The following is a 19,953-nucleotide window of genomic DNA, read 5'->3' on the forward strand; positions in this document are numbered from 1 at the left end:
CCCCCCCAACCACCACCCTCACCCTCCTTACACACACACACACATACACACACATACACACAGAAGCCCAGCTACATCTAAGAGCAGAAGGTTAACTGCCAGGCACAGTAACCCCTGTAATAGAACTGGATTCTAATGACCATCAAAAAGTGTTTATTACCCAGGGCTGGGTGATTGATGGCTGTACGCAGACCACGTCCCATTTCACTGTCTCCCTCTCTCCATGTGCTCAGAGAAGGTGGAAGAGGTGTGGAGAAAATGACAGCTGCGATGGAGGATGTTTCTGAAGGCTTCTCCAGGACCTCTCAGGACCAGAATAGCTCAGAATAGCTCCTGACAATTTTCTAAAACTTCCTACTAGTGTGTTTGTCACTTACCTCAAACCTGAATTCACACTCAGACCATAGACAGCGCATAAGAAATGGATGTTGCTGTCTGGTTGTCAGCTACGGAAGTAAAGGGGAGCCCCGCAAAAAGACCGGATGTTCTCCTCTAGTTTTAGAGTCACTCGAATTTTAGTACCAGGAGACATCGTCAAATATTGTCAATCGTTTTAGGGCCTCATTTAGCAACAACAACGTGGAAATTCAGCAAACTGTGTTTTTGTTTAGGTGAAATTTAATGATAAAGCAAAACTAAAATTATTTAAGAAACGGCTTCAATTGTTTCCATCTGTAGCTCCAGGTTTTAATGCAGCTACTTTTACAAACAATAATAAATGCCTGTCACTGGTGGCCATGTTTGTTAATGTCACTTAATTGCATATAAAGTCAATATAATTTTGACATGTAAATCAAAGGCGTTCTTCGCCGGTGAAGCACAGCATGGGTGAAGTCATGAGAAAAAGGAGCTCCGTTCGCAGTTGATAATTTTCTAAACAGTCAAATTGAGAGGAAAGGAATCAATGCGGCGGCGGTCGATACCATTGATGGTTCCATTTTAATGTTAACTGACTCACTGGTTGTATTTATAAAGACAGGTGACGTCACGCAGACAACAATCGTTTTGAAAGACTCGGAGAAAACAGTTCATTTCAGCAGCGGTGGAACTCTGTGGTCTGATTGAGTCATTAGTCACTGCCATCACAACGACAACCAATCAATGCATTCATACAGTACTGGTTTATCATCACTGGGTTTAAAAAGAAACTCTGAATGTTTGAATTGTTTTTTAAAATCACTGAAGTTTGATAAATTTAGTTTGACCTGCGCCCCCCACTTTGGGAACTGCTGCCTTATAACCCTGGCATCGCCTGATAAATGCTGGAAATACTGCAGAAACTTTTTTTCCCTGAACTCTTACTTGGCATTCTCACTTGTTTTTTTTATTTTTTTTTTTTTATTGTCATAACCTTGAAGGCCACTAGAGGCATTTGTAAGCATGACGCAGATTCAAAGGCTCTGCTCTGGTTCACAAAGATCCATGTGGAACAAAGAAGAAAATAAAAACATCTAGCACTGCAGGCGAGAAAATCAGCTGACCTCAGTATCATCCGCTACTTCCTCCAACACCAGGAAGTTTCTGCTCGTTGCCTCAGCACCGCAGCAGCTGAAGTAAAACGCCGTATACACCAGACGATCATGTGGTTAGAAATCTGTTTACCCGACACAATAAGAGGTAAATATACATTAGAGTTTGTTTCCTCAGTGGAGGAAAGTATCAACTATTCTGTGCCACCTACAAAAAAATAAATAAAAAAGACTGCATTGTCATGGCAGCTCAGGCTGCATCACTGTCATTGTCCCGTACACCTCCAGGTCTGATTTCACTGACAGACATTTCTACATAGAAACGTCCCAGCAGGTTGACAGTGATGTAAAGTAAGAGACAACACTATGTTTAAAAAAAAAAAAAACAGCGAGCTGACAGTAAATGTTGTACCGTTGTGTATTTTACATACATTCATCCAACTCTACCAAGATAAATATAAATAATGTATGTAAATTAGTTGCAACTTGTGGCTCAAAACAACAACTATAACTTTAAACATTTATTTTTCAAGTAACACAATTTTTTGTTGTTAATTTAACTTTTGGCTAACGGGCCAAATGAGGCTCTGGAGCCACAGGTTGTGGCTCATTTAAACTGCATTTCTGTAGAATATTTTTGGAAAATAATTGTAACATTTAAAGGGAACAGTTAAGGTTTTAAGGTCATTAAATAAATAACACCTGCGTTCCAATGGTCGATTCACCTCTGAAATAAAGTTTTGCAAGTTTCATCAAAAAAAAAAAAAAAAACAGCAGCACATCGTGACAGTTTTCGACACCATTGCTGATCCTTAAAATAAAAATGTGAGACAAGCAGCCACAAGAAAATCTGCAGTTTTGAGACGTTGAGAAAGCAAAAAAATAAATAAAATAAAATAAAAAAAATCGGTGAAGGAGACCAGGACGGACGAACGGACGGACAGACGGACACTCAGGATCTTCCAATTCATTCTTTTCGAGCTAAATAAATGTCCTGCTAATTCATCTACGTCTCATGAGCCAAGACAAAAGCAGCCCATTAATAACAGCTCAATAAGTGAGCGTGGAGGTCTGATGAGGGGCTTTGAGGAAATTCCACTCAATACTTGACCGTAATGGATTTCACATGGTGCTTTTTAAAAACTGCAATTAAGCCCCAAAAGATGCAAATCTTTACCACAGAAACACCAAAAACTATTTGTTAAATAATGACAGTGAGACATTTAAAAACTGATGTTTTTGTCCTTTTTTCTCTTAATTATATTGGTTATCATCAGTATTTTGTATTTCGTTTTTTTTTCTTCCATCCATGCCATTTCTCTCACAGTTCAGATTTCCCTTTGTTCTCCGGGCTACTAATTATTTCCCTGTTGCTTCAGAAGGCTACTCCTCTACTTGGCTTTAAAACTAAAGGATGGGGGCAGGAGGGGGGTGCAGGCGGGAGGGGCAGCCGAGGACAGAAGGAGAAGAAAGCGCATACGCCGAGGAAAAAAGGAAAGGATAAGGATGGGGGTGACAGAGAGGGGGAGGCAGGAGCAAAGAGAGAGAGAAAAAAATGGGAGAAACAAGCAGGAGAGCGTCAGAGGAAGGGAGTCAGTCGGAGTAAAAGTGTAAGAGCGACGTGTTTGTTTGTTAGGCAGGTAATAAAGACGAAGGCACAGGACCAACCAACGGCTTTCAGAGCGTTGACGGGCGCAAATCTCAATATTCGCTGGTCGTCTCCACTCGCTAATGCTGCCTTCCTTTGATATTTGTTTTCCCTTTCAAAGTCATTGATGGTATTAGTTTTCCAAAACCCGGCTTAGGGGCTTATTGATGGGCCGTGCAGATGGAAGTATAAACGGCCTCACAGTCCCTGATGAGGGAACAACATATTTGGTCTCTTTCTTGTGTGAGCAACAAATAATGAATCCCACCTGCAGGGGGTACCTGTGTGATTCTCTCATACGCCGCAGTTTTGGCCACAGTGTGTAGTTGTTGTTTTTTTTTATATAAAGGTCTTGACTCGCAACAAGAAAAACTGCAGCTCTCCCGCGGAACACTCAATCCAGGGGTACGGAATCAGTGAGAGCAGGAAAAAGGAGCACACTGTCACGGCTCTAATGTGTGCCTCTGTGTTCAGGGTGGAGGGGGCGAGTCTCTCTGATGTGCCACAGCTAAAATTGGCAGACTATCAGTCACAACCCTGTAACACAATGTACAGCATTTCTAAACAGTATAAAGAGATGTGACAGCCAAACAGGCAGATAGGCCGACTGAGGGAGGAAGAGAGGGAGACAGAGAGAGAGAAGAAAGGGAGAGAGAGAGAGAGGGAGACGGGGGGAGAGAGAGTCTGTTTTTAGAAGCCTGGTGTGTAAGTCAAAATGTTTTCATTTCAACTGGGTCAAAGCAGCACAATCATTTCGGCTTCACAGAACAGGAGTGCAGCGTTGGCCCCGGCACCAGAAGAGCAGCACGGCTGGTGAGACACTCGCCCTACCAGCCAGCAGGATCAGGGGTTCGATTCCTGCACCTGGAGGTAAAACCTCTGCCCATGAATTCATGTCAACTACTGCAGTGATGAAGGGAAGAGTCAAAGTGATTGTTCTATAATCAATCAATACATTTTAAAGATGAGCACACGGTGAACCAGCGGTTGGTGGAAGATAACTGGTCTGTTGGTTCGATCCTCGGTCTTTCTGTACAGAGGTCAGGATTAGGTTCACTATTTACCTTAAACTGAGCGCAGCTGTGATTGAGGGGTCTCATCTAGCCCACCCCACGACCTCAGGCTAAAAAATAAAATGATTATTGATCGTGTGAAATGGTTAATGATTAATGAATACTCAATATTCTTGCTGTATTGTGGAAGAGCTTCTGCCGCTACGTTAACACGACCGGAATGGAGTACAGCGAAAGGAGAAACCGAGACTGAAGCCTTAGCTAGTAGGCTAATGGCTAACAAAAAGTGTTACTAAGCGTATCCCCAACCGTGACTTGTTAGCATCGCTGTCTTCAATGGAAAAATGTGTTACTAAGCGTATCCCCAACAGTGACTTCTTAGCATCGCTGTCTTCAATGGAAAAATCCCAAAATGTTACTTACTCGTAGTTTTTCTCTATTTTTCTGTAGCTAGCTAAACACGTGTTTTCTTGCTAACGTAAATTTGGTATGGATGGTAACGGTATTACTGCGCTAAATTATACGTCTCGTAAAATTTCAAATACGGACCAACGTGTCCCCAAAGCATTTGAAAAAAAGATAGACTTAGAAGCGTTCCACACGTCCGAATGACCCGCTGGAACAACGACAGTTTATAGAACGCTGGACGGAAAACAGAGGACAGTCCGCGAGCTTTTGTGTGGTCATAGGAGAACAAAGCCCAGTCTGGCTCCCCGTAGGTAATCAAGCCTATCGATTAGTGGCCATGTGGGTCTGCGAGGATCCACTGAAGGCTGGGAGCCAGTGGCTGTGTGCATATGCACGGGGGTATTAGCGGCGTATATTCTCCAGCCTGTGGGACAATGCAGCCTCTGAGCGAGGTGATTAAAAGGCCTGAGCTATTGAGCTCCTCCAATCAATGGCCTCCTGTGCTTCCGTACAGAGCTGGAGGCCACTTCCTAAACAACGGACACACACATGCAAACACACTCTCACTTCCACCACCCTTTCTCCTCTCCGCTCCCCCCCCCCCCCCATCTTAAACAGCCTTCGTTAAGCGCTAAGGCCAAAGGGGCCAAATCCCAATTGTACAGCCGTGTGGCCCACCTTGACCACACCATATTGCCGAGGGTCTCTTATTGTCGTGAAAACCAGCGGCCAATTAAGCAAATCTAAAGATAGAGTGACAAAGGGGGGGGGGGGGGAAAAGGGGGGGGGTGGGGGCACTTGATTTAAATGGATAAGGTTAATGAGTTATTTGTATGGTTGAGGTGTTCCGATTGTTTAAAAAGGTTAGGCGCATCTACACAGCTGCCCTTTGGAGTGATCCCCTCTGTTTCACGCTCCCTGGAGCAGTGGTAATGAGAGGTCACTGTGAACCACCAGGTCCTGAGAGCCGGCAGCTCTGGCCAGGCAAACACCCAGCCACCCTCATATGACTATTTCCTCCAAAATAAACAGGACATGAAGAGAGAGAGAGCGAGAGAGAGAGAGAGAGAGAGGTCGTTTTTTAGGTTTGTTTTCTCCCTTTACCTGCTCTCCCTCTCTCTCCCTCCCTCTCTCACCCTCTCTGTCTTTCAATATCCTGACAAGTGGTCTGCTCTAAGCTAGCATGAATAGAGAACACACCTCCCTCCCTCTCTCTCTCTCTCCCTCCCTCTCTCCCTCTTGTTTTTGGAACATCCACTTTCATATTTTCAATAACTGCAGAATCCTATTTTTGTTTCCTAATGGAGTCTCTCTCCGTCTGTTTTTCTTTTTTCATTTCACAGAACTGGGCTGTTTTCTTTACATCTGCTGCCGTTTTTGTACCTGTGATTTTTTTTTTTTTTTATTGTTGAAATCCAAAAAAAATCCAAAATACCAAATGTGTCGTCATAAAATACGTCAGTGGATAAATTAAATGTAATCACAACAGATAAAAGGGAGGGAGCTGACGGTAAGAACCGCAGGTGATGGTTGGACGGTTGTTGCTGAAAAGAATCTATGGAGCTTCTAAACCTCAATGAGCATCAGGAGCTGCAGCCAATCACAGCCATTCACACCAACATTCACACCAACGATCAATATGGAGTGAACAATTAAACATCATGCTGTTGGTGCAGGACTGTGGAAGAAGAACCTGAGAACAGGCGAACAACGAATCGAACCCTTGACCTTCATGCTGTCAGGCCAGAGCATAAACCACTGTTACACCACGTATCCCAACGCCGATTTTATATCGATGTAAAAAATGCACAAAGTTTGAGTCTTTCGTATAAAAACCAATGTAATAATTTCAAAAATTGTATTGAAGATTTGACTCATATCAGGTCATGACTTCTGTACTGTTGGTCCACACACGCACGCTGCCAAAGACTTGGACCCATGTTATGTAAAGTCGTAAGAAAAGCCGTAATTAGCTTAATTCACAGCCATTGATTTCCTAATCTGGTCCAAGTCCAAACAGCGGGAGCCACAGAGACGAGCGTATCAGTGGCCACCAGGCGGCCCGGGTGGCGCTGCTGTCAGGTTTGCCCGTGTGAGTGGACAGAGGTGGTGGGCTCTGCCTAAGACAGAGTATTGGACAAACACAAACAAACGAGGCAGCGGCCACTGTGACTCAGTGCTCTAATGAACCAGCCTATTGACTTGCTGGCTTTCTTTTTCTCCCTGCCTCCATCTCTGTCTCCCTCTCTCTCCCTCTCTCTCTTCTCACACACAAGCCTTTGCTCTCTCTCTCTCTCTCTTTCTCTGTCTGCTATGTTTGTATGGATCCCAGCTGCCACTCGGAATACCAATTACTGTAGGCCCAGGAGTGGGGGAGGGAAAGGAGGAGAGAGAGGAGGAAAAAGGGAGAAGGGACGGTGGGGGAGAGCGAGGAAGGATGGAGGAGAAAGAGGAAAAGGAGGACGGCTGGGCTGTCGTCAGGACACTGGGTGTCCAGCGATCATCATCCAGTCGTTGGTGATGATAGCTGGTAGGTGGAGGAGGAGGAGGTGGAGGAGGAGGAGGGGGGGGGCTTCGTCCCTGATACTGTGGCACCTCACAAGGAGGGAAAATCAAAAAGTGTCGCCCTGTGACACGTGTACCGATGCTGTGACACTCGCGCACCTGACACACACGGGGGGAGAATCAAAGGGAGACCTTTTTGTGGGTTGCCACAAATAGTTGCCCCCTCCCCTTCCCACCCCCTTCCCCACCTCCAGCACAGTCTAGAGGACGGGGGTGAGTCGAGTGTCTCACAGGTAAAAGTGGTATTTTTCCTGTGCATTCCCAGGACAAAACCCGGCACTACAAGTGTCACTTCAAAAATGCAGACTGGATGAAGGAATCCGGACCTTTTCTTGAGCTTTTGGCGGCGCAGACACGGGTCCTCTCTCTTTCTCCTTCCATAACCACCGCAACAATTCTCATGACAACCATAATGAGCATGCTCACATTCTGCACGATACCACTAATTTGAGAAATTTCCAGCACAAAGACATAATTAGACAAACTAATTAGACGAAGACTTCGCTGCACACAGATCCTCCGCAGTTCAACTCATCCGCCTACCTGGCGATGACTAAAATAGGAAGCAGCCGTCAAGCCCATCCATGCTTATTCCCCTCAGTTAGCGCGGTGAGATGTTTGTGAGATGGCGCACAGGGGAGAATAACATGATCTCTCCCGAGGGCTGCATCCGCTCCTCAGCCGCAGTACAGCAGAGTCTTTGTTGTGGCTTTAGTGTCACACAGGGCTAACAGGTCTTACCCAACCACAGATTGTGTTCCTATTTATATCCCAGGCAGTGACATTGTCTAGATACTGCGAGAAAAGTTGGCTGAGCATAATCTGCGAAAGGCCCACAGCTATACTGCACGCCACACGACATCATAAATCAGAGCGCGGCGCTCAGATGTGCCACGACCGTTTAAAAACACACAGTCGAGGTGTCGGCACCGGGCTATAGGTGAAGTGGTGGCTTTTCTAATGACGAATATGAAGAGAGTACTTAGAGAGAGTTGGAGAGGAGAGGGAGGAAGGAGGGTAATTGATTTTAAAAGTGATGGGAAAACCCAGCGGTCTCAGGGGGGAACAGCGAGTCGTCTCGATGGATACAGCAGCCGCCCAGAATAACGGAATTAATTTTAGTCACACTTAAATACATTTTATAATGGGAACTTAAATTAACATTTCCTAAAGCCCCCAGAGAGGGAGTCAAAGTGTAAATTGCTTTAAAAAAAATTTTTTTTTTTTTTTACTCCTCTCAACAATGGTGCCATTGTCCTCCGAATACGTGTTCCTTGTAGGCACACCGTGTTATCCTAAAAAAAAAAAAAAAAGCTGTGTTCACGCGTTATCATTTCTGTACAGCGTTAGATGAGGAGAAATAATTGTATTATTGTATGAACACAGGCTGACTCCAGGGGGCATTAGAACAAGCTCCCGTGCCCACAGAGACACACTGGGGGCCAAACGAGCCCGTGCACACGCGCGTACGTACACATTCATGTTTCCCACCACTTGGCAGACGGTCGTTACATTCACTGTGCGGCCTCTGAAGTGGTGGGCAGATTTGTAAGAGTCAAAGAGAAGGTGAGGCAGACAGGCCTGTTTGTTATGGCTAATTCCCCGTCAGGTCAGTAAGTGCGGCTACACTCGCTGCACCGCGGGACTAACAGTCAGCAGCGAGGGCCCTCGCTCTGTGCACCGGCCGCCCTCAAAACAGATCATTCATATGTACGAGCACACACACGCAGAGAGAGAGAGAGAGAGCGAGACACATGCACACCGTGCACACAGATAACTTACCCCCACATCTCCAGAGGCCTCATCACTGTAGTGTAAACATACATCTTTGATAGTGAGTTTTAAACCTATCAGATCACACGGCTCTAAAGAATGCATGCCGGCTCTACACCAGCGTTCCCTCTGACCAGGAACGTCTCCCGGTGGAATTACCTGCATAAATAAACCATAAGTAAATCCAAAATAGTGAACACAAAAGGCACACAAAAAAAATGGATCCACTCATACATAAGCATGTAGTATACACAGCTCCGAGGCCCATCTCAAAGGAGCAGGTCGTACACAAGCTCATTTGAATATAAAAGGGAAAATACCTGGCGTTGCGATGCTCGGCGAGTTTATTTAGCCCACAGTGACAGACACGGCGCTCTGACATAAGAGGAACAGGAGCGTTAAAGTGCACGTTCACACTGGTGGAGACATCTGTGGGCAGAACGACGGAGGAGTGAGCGAGGGCTGGTGCAGCACGCGCTCAGGTAGCACGAAGGAATGTTAGCCTCGCCGCTGCACCGGCACCGTCAGCCGGTCGACGGGCCTTTAATCCACTGTAAAAGGAACTTGTGTGAGTTCAATAAAGTTTAAATGTTAACTCCTTTGAGGCAAGCTGTGTTTCTAAAGCTGTGGTCAGCGGCACCAAATGGGGTGGGAGGGGCACAACAAAGAGTGTTTTATTCTTTGTAGCTAGTAATACATAAGTACTTAGAAATAGACTGATATTTTATTACTTAAATATCTTAATGTTACATTATAACAGTACTTGTCAAAGTGGGGGGCGGCCCCCACTGGTGGGGACTGGAGACATGGTGGGTCTCAACAAACAAGGGGGGGGGGGGTTTAAGGTTCAGGTAATGATGTCACAACTGCACATTTGTTTCCCCTTTTAAACTTTGTGTTATTTATTTGACGTTGATTTTGATTATTCATAAAATATGACGCTGTTTTGTGTGAGTTCAATAAAGTTTAAATGTAATTTGTCAATATTTTTGTTAGGGCGATGACGGAGTGCATTATAACATGTGTTTAACATACATATATAACATATGTTTCTTCCAAAATTTGACAGTAGAAATATATTTTCTTAATAATTTTACTCACTTTTTTTCCCGCCCAGAAGCAGAAAATGTATTTTTAGCCACTGGATATTTATCGCAGTAATTATCAACAGTGAATTTTTTTAATGTATTTTTGTATTATTTCAGCTCTGGCAGAGTGGCTTAGTTGTTTTTGGCAGTGCATCAATACGACACACATGGAACGAAAAGTAAATGAGGTGCATTAATCAAAAGGCGCTAATTACTCCAACCTATCGACTCTGGCATTACGGTACGCGTGGAGAATGCTCAGCAGCTCCATGTACGGTATTACAGTACTTTGTACAGTTTACGGAGGTGAGCTGTGTTTTATTTTTGTCACTACATGACAAATGAGCTCCTTTGGAGGCTGTGTGGGGAGCACAACAGTCTGCAGCCGAGTGTTTTACCGCCACAACTGTGACATATGTGGGCTCCGGCGTTTGTGAGAGATGACTAGCAGGAAAAAAGAAAAAAAAAAGAAAAAACAAATCATGTGTTTGCACCTGACAGTCGTCAGCATGTGCTGCTGTCAGGGACCAGATCAGGAGGAGAAGGAACGCTTCGGCCTTCCAGGGCTGTCACTGTAGATCTCACGTTTAACCCACGATCCAACATCCATAGAAAAGGAATTTCATTCAAATTCAAGGACTGTGAATTGTTAATAAAATGAACCTGATGAACCCCTGGAAGGACAATTATGATGTTATAGCAGAGATATTTGAAGCAATACCATTATTATTATTAAATATAGCTTCTATAGTTTGAAAGATCGAAAACTGTAATTAGTAACAGGCTAAACAATTACCTACTTCACCACTAGGCGGCAGCAGATGGCTCTAAAACTGACAAGATAAACTCAGAGCTGTTGAAGATCTTTGTGCCTCTTTCTTCAATTCCTGTGAGTGTATCAGGGTTGTGTTCAACTAAACAGGGCCATGTTTGCGATACATGAGTTAAAGAAACTATATTTTACTTTTTGTGTTTACGATACATTAGTTAAAGAAACTATATTTTACTTTTTGGACATTTTTGATTGGTGAAACCCCATTATAAAAATCTGTGGCTCAGAAACATTGGAAACGTACTGGTCTACTACATGACAGTACGGGTTTCTTCAGGACACCAGTCAAACACCAAATATACTTACTAAAAGTATTTTGAAGAAGAAAAAAAACCAAAACCATCACTAAGTGAAACAGTTTTGAAGATGTCAGCTTTAACAATCGGGGACCCCAAGAGCGAGCGGATAATATTACTGCAGCGCACTGACACCGCCACACACTGGGAGGCCCGCGAGTACACACAGCTGTACATCCTAGAAGCCACAGTACACACTTGATACACTCTTGTGCACTGCATCAGAAAAAGGAGAAGTCCTAATTATTATTTCCATTGTGCCCCTCTCCTGTGACAAGGACCACTAGCTGTGAATGATTGTAATTATTACTGTAGCAGAATAGCAGTCATGCTGTTGTACCGTCAGCAACATCATCCAACAGATCAGGGTCAAATCCAACTTGAAATTCATGTATGCAATTCAATTGATGCTCTTTGTGTTAAGATATTCAAAACATTTTTCATTTGACTTCTGCTCAGATGTGTTACGCCTGGATTACGTTCCGCCTCCGGCGTGCCGTAGCAAAGCAGCCGCTCGTCAGATGTGCATCCGACAGACAGAACTATCACGTCAGAGTCTTTTGTCGTCCTGTTCTGATCACCCACCGCAGCGCATTATAAATAAAAAAATAAGCCAAAAAAAAAAATGAATTGCTAATAATGTTAGATTACAGCACAAATAATGCACTGCCTGAGAACTGCGGCACAATTAATCTGGAATAAATCACAGCAGATCCTGGAACCGAACGGCGGCGGTGAATCCTAAACACTGGGCTGTGAAAAGATTTACGGCGAAAATATAGCCCTGTCTCTTATTTGTACATAAATTCACAACATCATTTGGAGTGGCAAACAAGCCAGACTTGAATGGCTGGTAATTATGTACAGCAGCAAATAAAGCGCAGTTCCTTTTCTGAGGCACTGGTGGCTTGTTAAGTGGCCAACAGACAAAACAGCATTTAGAAAATGAAAGGTGCAGAGAAACATCCAGGCCACAGCCAGCTCCTCTCCGATTAGAAACAACACTGTCTGTCTGTTTGTTTCAGCTGGCTGTGGTGGGAGGACGCACCCTGAACCCCCCCCCTCCCCCCCCCGTCCCCCATCACCATCACCTCCAGTAACTATGTCTCTCTCCCTTTTTGCCGTCCCTTCTCTCTCTTCCTCCATCTTTCTGTCCGTCCAGCCCTGTCTCTAATCTTCCCACCACATCCGACCCCCCCTCCCTCCCTCACCCCCGTCTCTCTTTACTCCAGTTCCTCTGCTTCTTCTTCCTTCACTCACTCACAGCACAACACAGTCTATGTTTCTCTCCCTCTCTCATCATCAACCCCCCCCCTTGGCCTCCCTCTCCCAGGTTCCCAGCACCCAAATCAAAGATAAGGCCCGACCAATGACGTTGGCTTATTATTGCAGTGTTCAGGACCCTGACGGTGCGCACGTCCAGGCTAACGTGTCCAAATTAGACGAGGGACAGTGTAACTATTAGCATTATTATATAACATAAACCAGAGCAGTTATTGTCAGTGTGTGTGCTATTACAAAGAAACACACACACACAGACACACAGACACACAGACACACAGACAGAGTGTGAAACCAATTAAAATCCAGCCCTGTCATATTGCCTCCTCCTCCCGACCATGTTGTAAATACACCGTTTTCACACACCGCTCACGTCACGTCACCTGTGTCCAACATGCGTTCAAACCTCCACCACCTTTTTTTTTCAGCTCCATCTCATTTTTCCCATCATCTCGACTGACTATCTGTTTCAAGAGTCCCACGAGTGGGAACTGGAGGAGGCCCCGGAGAGAGTGTGATCAGAACAGGAGAAATATCACATTATCTATCCATCTGCAACATCGGGGTCTGATGTGGTCGCAGGAAATGAGCTGTGAACGTCAGGCAGTCGAGCTCCCGGTCCCAGCGGCCACCAGCCTACAGGTGGAGATCAAGTAGGCAACGCGGGGAGAGCTTTAATAGAGCGCAGTTTAATTGGACTTTTATTTCTTAATGACAAAAATGGTGATGCATCACTTTAATCATCCTGGCAGAGCTAATTTATGAGCACGCTACAAAAAAAAAAAAAAACACAAACGTGACCGGACTTGGCATTCAAACGGCGTCCGACTGATTTTCTCTCCCTCTTTAAAAAAAAAACCTCCCGTCTTCAAAGTCCGCTGGCTTTTCCTGGGATTCTCTCTGAAGCATGTGGTCGTTTAAACTGTCAGTGTACTTTAAGCAGCCGGCTGTCATGAATGAAGCCAGAGACAGGAAAACAAGGACAGTCCTCTCTCCCTCTGCCTTCACAGGGAAAAAACAAACAAACAAACACCGAGAAAACCCTCCAATATGTCATTAATGGGGAAATTAGCAGGTAAAGCTACGGCTCCTGGTGACGGCGGTGTACCTGCAGGAGGAGGACAGGCCGTCGCTGAGTTCTAATCACCGTTTGTTTGAAACTGGAGCGCAGAACTGCAACTATATAGAATAAAGAAAGCTGCATTACGCTGTATTACTGCAGTAATGTCTGACGTTTGTAGTATTTTATAACCGTGTTTCCTCCTTCGTTCCTGTTCTTCTCCTACACTGAACATCAGCGCCACCTAACTGCAAAATCTAGCATAGAATTAAATACAAAGTGAAATTAATTAGCTGCAGACTAGGTGGCGTCGCTGTCACACTTTATCAAGACACCAAAGCATGAAAACAGTAGGAACCGGACACACTTTGCTGCATTCAGGGAGCGTCGGAATTCTGCTTGTTCTGAGCTGGGATTTGAACCAGCAATCATCCGATCACAAGGCTGTTCATTTTAACCCAGTGGCTTCACATCCTCTGAACCAGGGTGTGTGGTGTCGACCACACCCGGTCTGGGACACCAGAGTGTTTCAGGTGAAACTAATATCTCAGCTTTTCTTCACAGATGCTCCAACATTTACACGTCTACGTGGATTCAAACCGTCCGCTCCGACGGGGGAACGCAGTTTAAACACGACTCTCGAAAAACAAACCTCCAGACGTGCTGTTTGAGGAGCAGTAATGAGGATTACGTGAGCAGGTCCGTGTTTGCCAGGCCCTCAGTGCAGAGCCGCCCCTCATCTTTGGGTTTCTGCCCTGGGGGGAGAGGGAGGGGGGGTGGCACAGCTCCCCCTGCAGAGTGCTGGTCCTCTGCTCCCATCTACGCTCGGTCCAATCACACATCAACTGCTCCGTCAATGCCATCCAGCAGCCAATAGAGGCAGAGATCCTGGGTGTCTGTCAGAACGTGCCGTTTTTGATTCATTACGTCGACTCCACTGCTGTAACAGTTTTTGCCTCGGCACCTCTCGCCTCACACTGACACACATTTTCTAAAACGGGGCATTCCTTGAAGTACATTAGCACAGTTTGCCTGTTAGCTACAGCTGGATTTCTTGCCTCACTTAGCCACTCTGTGTGTGTGTGTGTGTTTGTGTGTGTGTGTGAGTGCGCACACAGTGGGAAAACGTTAAAGTACGTTCACCGGTGTGCAAATGAGTATGCCAGCAGTGTACCAGTACAAATGTCTGTGTCTTCCTGGAACAGCTCCCGCCTGTAGGGGGAGTGGAGGGGGTGTGCAGAGCAGACAGCAAAAAAAAAAAAAAAACCTCAGCAGCGTCGCAGTCCCTCAGGACAGGATGCAGCTCCCTCCTCGCGGCCATGAAAAGCAATCAGAGCTCAGCCTTCTCCCATGGTCTTACCTCTACCTTTAATTACAGACGGAGCAGCAGCAGCAGCAGCAGCAGAGGACGAGGAGCGTCTCCACCGGGCCATGTCCCGAGTCACAGTCCAAACGCAGCCAGCCTCTGCCTACAGAGACGTGACACAGCCAGAGTTCTCTGGGACGTATAGTTCTTTCTGATGGGCTCAGCATGTTTCTATACAGACGGCCACAGATAAGGCGCTGCCGCTCTGTAGCGACACAATGTGCAGAGAGAAGTGCAGACATGAAACTCAGCAGGGCTCCATGTTGGCGAGAGAAGGACTTTCTGCATTCATAACAAGATGTTCCTGCTCTCAGTCTGTTATTTCTGAGGCTCCAACTACGCTACAAACAAGAAAGAAGAAAAACATTCAAACATCATAATCAATCAACCAGGGGTGGAACTTCCCAGTTAACCCGTCATTTGATGTGATTATGATGATAACCGATCCATAAATCAATAGAAATTTTACCAACAACATTTCAAGTCCACTATTAAATAAGCAAATTGTTCAGTAGCATCAACTTTGATTGATGCAAACGCTGCAGCAAATTCCTCTCAGTGTCAGAAAACTAACACATTTATGACACTTCAAAAACACATCAAAAAATAAAATAAATAAATAAACAGCCACAGTTAAAAGTTTGTTAAATTCAGTGAAAATGTCTCTATGTAAAAAAATGTCTGCAGAAAAAAGCAAATCTTTAGTAAAAAACATCACAACTGAATCTCAAGGCTGAGGGGCTGCCATGTGACAGCTTTAAAGACAGGGGGCGCCGGTCGAATGTTGCTGTTGCTAAACTGTGGTTCTGGTTCAGTTTAGTGAACCTCCAAGGTGATACACGTGGGTCACACCTGTTATGGTTATTTAGACAGTGACATCTCAGCACCTGATTGGCTGAGCCCAGCCCAATCAACATCATAGACCAGGGGTCACCAACTACGTCTGTCAGAGGGACAGACTTTTTGTGGATAGACACCTTGGGGGACGGAAGGTAAACATTTTGGAATCCAAACTCAAACTTTTCTTTTCCAATAATCAGTTGTAGATTTTTTTCTGGATTTCGTTATAATATATATGTATTAATAAGTTCAAAAAACGTCATTCTTTCTTGCGTACAAAACATGTCAACGTTAACCAGAGAAGTGTACAAAACCATTAAGAACCAGTAAGTTAACGAGGACCAGTTCATTCTCTTTGATCCACCAGTGCAGCAGAGGAGGCTCAACACCTGGGGCTGAATCACAGGGGCAGTTAGAGTGTACACACGGCCAGGAGGAGACAGATAAGAGACTATGTACACAAGCTGCTGGTTTTTACTGTCGCAGCTCAACTGGTATTTTCAACACATTTCCAGAGGAACCTGCCAGCTCGGTCCCATCAACAGCAGAACACAGCCCACGGTGCTGGAGTGAAATGTATCATTGGGCTCAATTTCTCACCCAATTTAAACTGAGCGTAAGAACGACACTCAGGCGAGGAGCACTGACACCGATCAGGAGGAGACGTAAAAACAGTCCTGGGAGTTTGGTACGACGGCTGAAGAAGAAGAAGAAGAAGGAGAAGAAGAAGAAGAAGGAGAAGAAGAAGGAGAAGAAAGAGAAGACCCCCCCCTCTCCCCCGTCCACACGTCATGAAGCCTCAGGCCTAATGGCTCAGTGTGCCGTCACACATGATAATGACACCCACATCAACGTGTCAACTCCATTTGGCCCTCTGATAGGCTCTCTTTGACTCAATCAATGCATGGCCTTCCATCTGGTTTCCACTGCTGTCTTCACGTTACACAAGCAGCTTTCTGTAACAGGGCATTATGGCAGCTCAGTGTGCTGTAACTGCCCCCTAATCAGGTCAGGGTGATGTTTTCAATAACAGCCTGAAAACATCTTTTATACTGTAGCAGCAAAAGAAAACCCTGATTATTCAGGTTGAATAATCGTTTTTTAGATGAAACGTGTTATGTTAGACGGCTTTCAGACCAAGGAACCCAAAACTGCAACTTCAAATAAAAATAATAATCTGCACTTTGCACTAAACCTGACCTAGTCCCATTCATAAAGATTGTTTGTTTTTTTCATTCATTACTATAGTTTTCAAAAATACAGCTCTCTGAGTAGTAAATAAATGTGTCTGATGAACCACATTTAACTTATCCCGTCACTAGGGGTCACCACTGTGGCAGTCTGCAACCCAAACAATTCTGCAAAGAATTTATTCTAGACCCCTGTGCAGTACCTCCACGGACTCCCAAAGGGGGAATGTCCATTATTATTATAACTATTTTTTATTCCAAATTTTCGGACTCTCTGATCATAAATTTTGCGACCCCTCTGCAGTACCTCCACGGACTCCCAAAGGGTTGCTCCCCCCCTGTTGAAGACCAGGGCCTCAGCCCACAATAAATGAGTTTAAATTTTTCTGTTTTTAATAATTGAAAACGTCCAGTCAGAGATGACGATCTTTTATTGGTATTCTCAAAGGTTCTCCGTTCCTCTCAACGTGTGGTTTCCCTGTAATCAACCCTTTGGAGTCGAGCTATCGGAAATCATCTGGTTGTAAAGCAATATTTTGAAGCACGCAAATTGAATAAACAAACATAGTCCACGCACACAATGCCCCGCGCTACAGCTGCGTGAAAACCACTCAGCCGCCGATAAATTCCAATAAAATGTGTTTAATATGAGAAAACGGGCGGCGGTTACGACGAGAGGCAGACGCAGCAGACAATTAAACGGAGCTGGTGTTCTTCAGTATAAAATCCCAGCTGAGCAGAGAGTGTCTGCTCAGAGACTGGAGGAGCCTGGTGTCACAGCAGAATCTGCCAAACGTATCTGTGCGAGCAACTTTTGGAAAAACAACACACGGAGAAACACGGAGAAAAAAAAAAGGAACCACAACAAACAGGCTGTGTACGATGGTGCAGTGGATCTGACCTTTGAACAGGATTTGATGCATTTAATTAAAAAAAAGAACATCTTCTACATCTTTGATGTAGCTGCAGGGAGTGAGAAGAAGTTTTGTTTTTATACTTAGTCTTAAAACTCACAAAAACCGGCCTTAACACGAGATCAACGACCGATGGAGTAACAGGAAGTGTTCAACAGGAAGTGTTCAACGTCAAGGAACAACCTGCGCTAAAGAAAAAAGGCGTGTCTTACTGCAGAACTAGACCAAGATGGCACTAACAGTAACATCCCACAGCAGTCCTGCGTCCATGTAGTTACATGGCCCATATTTGGGTCGTGAACCACAGGTTTATTCTTCAGTTACACATATTCTGAGATTTTTGGTTGAGTTAAAATGTCAAAAAAGACAAGTTTAAATTTCACATGTTACATGTTATCATTTGACACCAACCACAACAAGTACTGGACGGTACAAAAACAAATACTTGCCTTTGTATCCCTAGAATACCTTGATATAAAATGCAATACTACAAAGTACTTTATACATGGAAGTAGGGTTAGTTATTATATAGAGAACGATTATATATGACCCTATGTGTAAGATTTAGCACCATCTAGTGGTACGATTGTACCAAACGGTGGAACAGTGGTTTGTGCTCTTGCCTTACAACAAACTGATCATCTGTTTGATCCCTGTGGTACAGGACGGTCTTCATTTATGGAGTTTTCTACATGTTGTAGAGTGGGAGTCTGAGGTCGTTTGCCTCACCCCATGATGCTGGGGTAACTCCCCCAGCCCCTCCCCCCAAGACTGTGAACAGGAGGCAGATGAAGATGAATGAATGTTAACAGAAGCTGTGAAAATATTGACGATCCAACAGACTGGCCTCTGGATTGATGATTTGGATTTTAACAATTGCTTATTTTAGGGTGGGGCAACAAAAACAACGATTCAGATTTTCACAACGGCGTCTTGAAGTAGTTTGTATTCCGCTTTTACACACTGGATCTTTGACCCCCCCCCCCCTCCCCCCCAAACCTAGCCCCAACGCCCACTTTCAGGTCATGACCCAGTGTATGAGAACCACACACAACCTTTGAAGAGCCCAGAAGCATAAATCAAAGGCAGTCATGTCAGGTCAATAACTGTGATGAGCAGAGCGTTAACTGCGCCAATAAATAAAGTTGTTATTTAAAAAAATCCCATTTGCCGACGTCGTTCAATGAACATCAGGCTGGCAAATTTGGAGCTTGTTACATTTTAATCCAATTAAAATCCTATTTAAAACAAAGTTAACATCCAATCCCAACACCTCCACAAAGACCGGGCTGCACACAGAGCACCTTATCACCGGGCTGCAGCTCGTCCTTCTCTCCACGGCCCGTCTGTGGGCCATCCAGCCAACATCTGTCAGCAGCAGCAGCAGCCACAGACACAGACACAGACACAGACACAGACACCGTACGCTACTGATCCAGTGACCCCACAGTGCAGGCATCCACGCACGCCTGGCTGCACCTGTGCCCACCCCGCCGGCCTCATGTTTAGGCCAATTTTCACAATTTGTGCCTCTTAATCGTCTATGAATCATTTATCACAGCGTCAGGCGCCTATAGCTGTCGGGTGATGCCTGATCCCACTGGGTTCCTGGAGCCCATTCATGAATCATGCATCGGTTCTGGCTGTGGATATTTGCCCCCCACCCCCCAACTCCCCCCCTTTTATTCGTTCCTTGTTCATTTTGGAGGCGGCAGTGCTCGGGATGCACAACGTTGATTCAAAATGACGTCCACAGGCCACGGTGTCTTCAAAACACACCGACAGCTCAGGGACACCGCTCTCTCTCTCTACCGCAACAATCACACGTGGTACCGTGGACCGGTGCCGGGCTTCCGAGCCTCGACTGAGCGCTGGGTGTTTATTAAGTGCGGGTATTTTTTTTTTCTCTCGCCAGGAACCCACGATCGATGGAGCGGAGATGGATGAATGTGGGCTACGACAGCTGTCCCGAGGAGACGGGGAAGAAGACAGTACGCGCCGCATGCATGCTGCGATTGCGGGTCACACACACACACAGACTGTACACAACAGAGCTCCCTGCTCAGCAGCGTAATAACGTTTGCTCAGCCTACCTCCACAGCGTCTGCGCCCAAGCTGCGTTTTTCTCCCCGCGTCGCGACGGGATCCTCCTCAGCTGCTCTGGACAGGCTCACGGATGCGTCTTTGCCCCGAAATAAGAGCCCGCATGT

At 45.3% G+C, this 19,953-nt stretch overlaps 1 protein-coding gene across 3 annotated transcripts in view; it reads right to left on the bottom strand.

Moving 5' to 3' along the window:
- Positions 1-19,953, bottom strand: part of nexmifb (neurite extension and migration factor b) — a 68,085-nt gene that overhangs the window by 42,811 nt on the left and 5,321 nt on the right. Inside the window, exon 1 of one of the 3 annotated variants that reach the window (XM_008327348.2) lies at positions 19,837-19,947. The exons of the other annotated variants lie outside the window; for them this stretch is intronic. The gene's annotated coding sequence lies outside the window, so the exon portion shown is untranslated. Of the gene's footprint in view, positions 1-19,836; positions 19,948-19,953 lie in introns of those variants that run through there. 3 annotated transcript variants of the gene reach the window in all.

This window comes from Cynoglossus semilaevis, chromosome 15 (assembly GCF_000523025.1).
Source record: "Cynoglossus semilaevis isolate Cse_v1.0 chromosome 15, Cse_v1.0, whole genome shotgun sequence".
Taxonomy (NCBI): Eukaryota; Metazoa; Chordata; class Actinopteri; order Pleuronectiformes; family Cynoglossidae; genus Cynoglossus; species Cynoglossus semilaevis.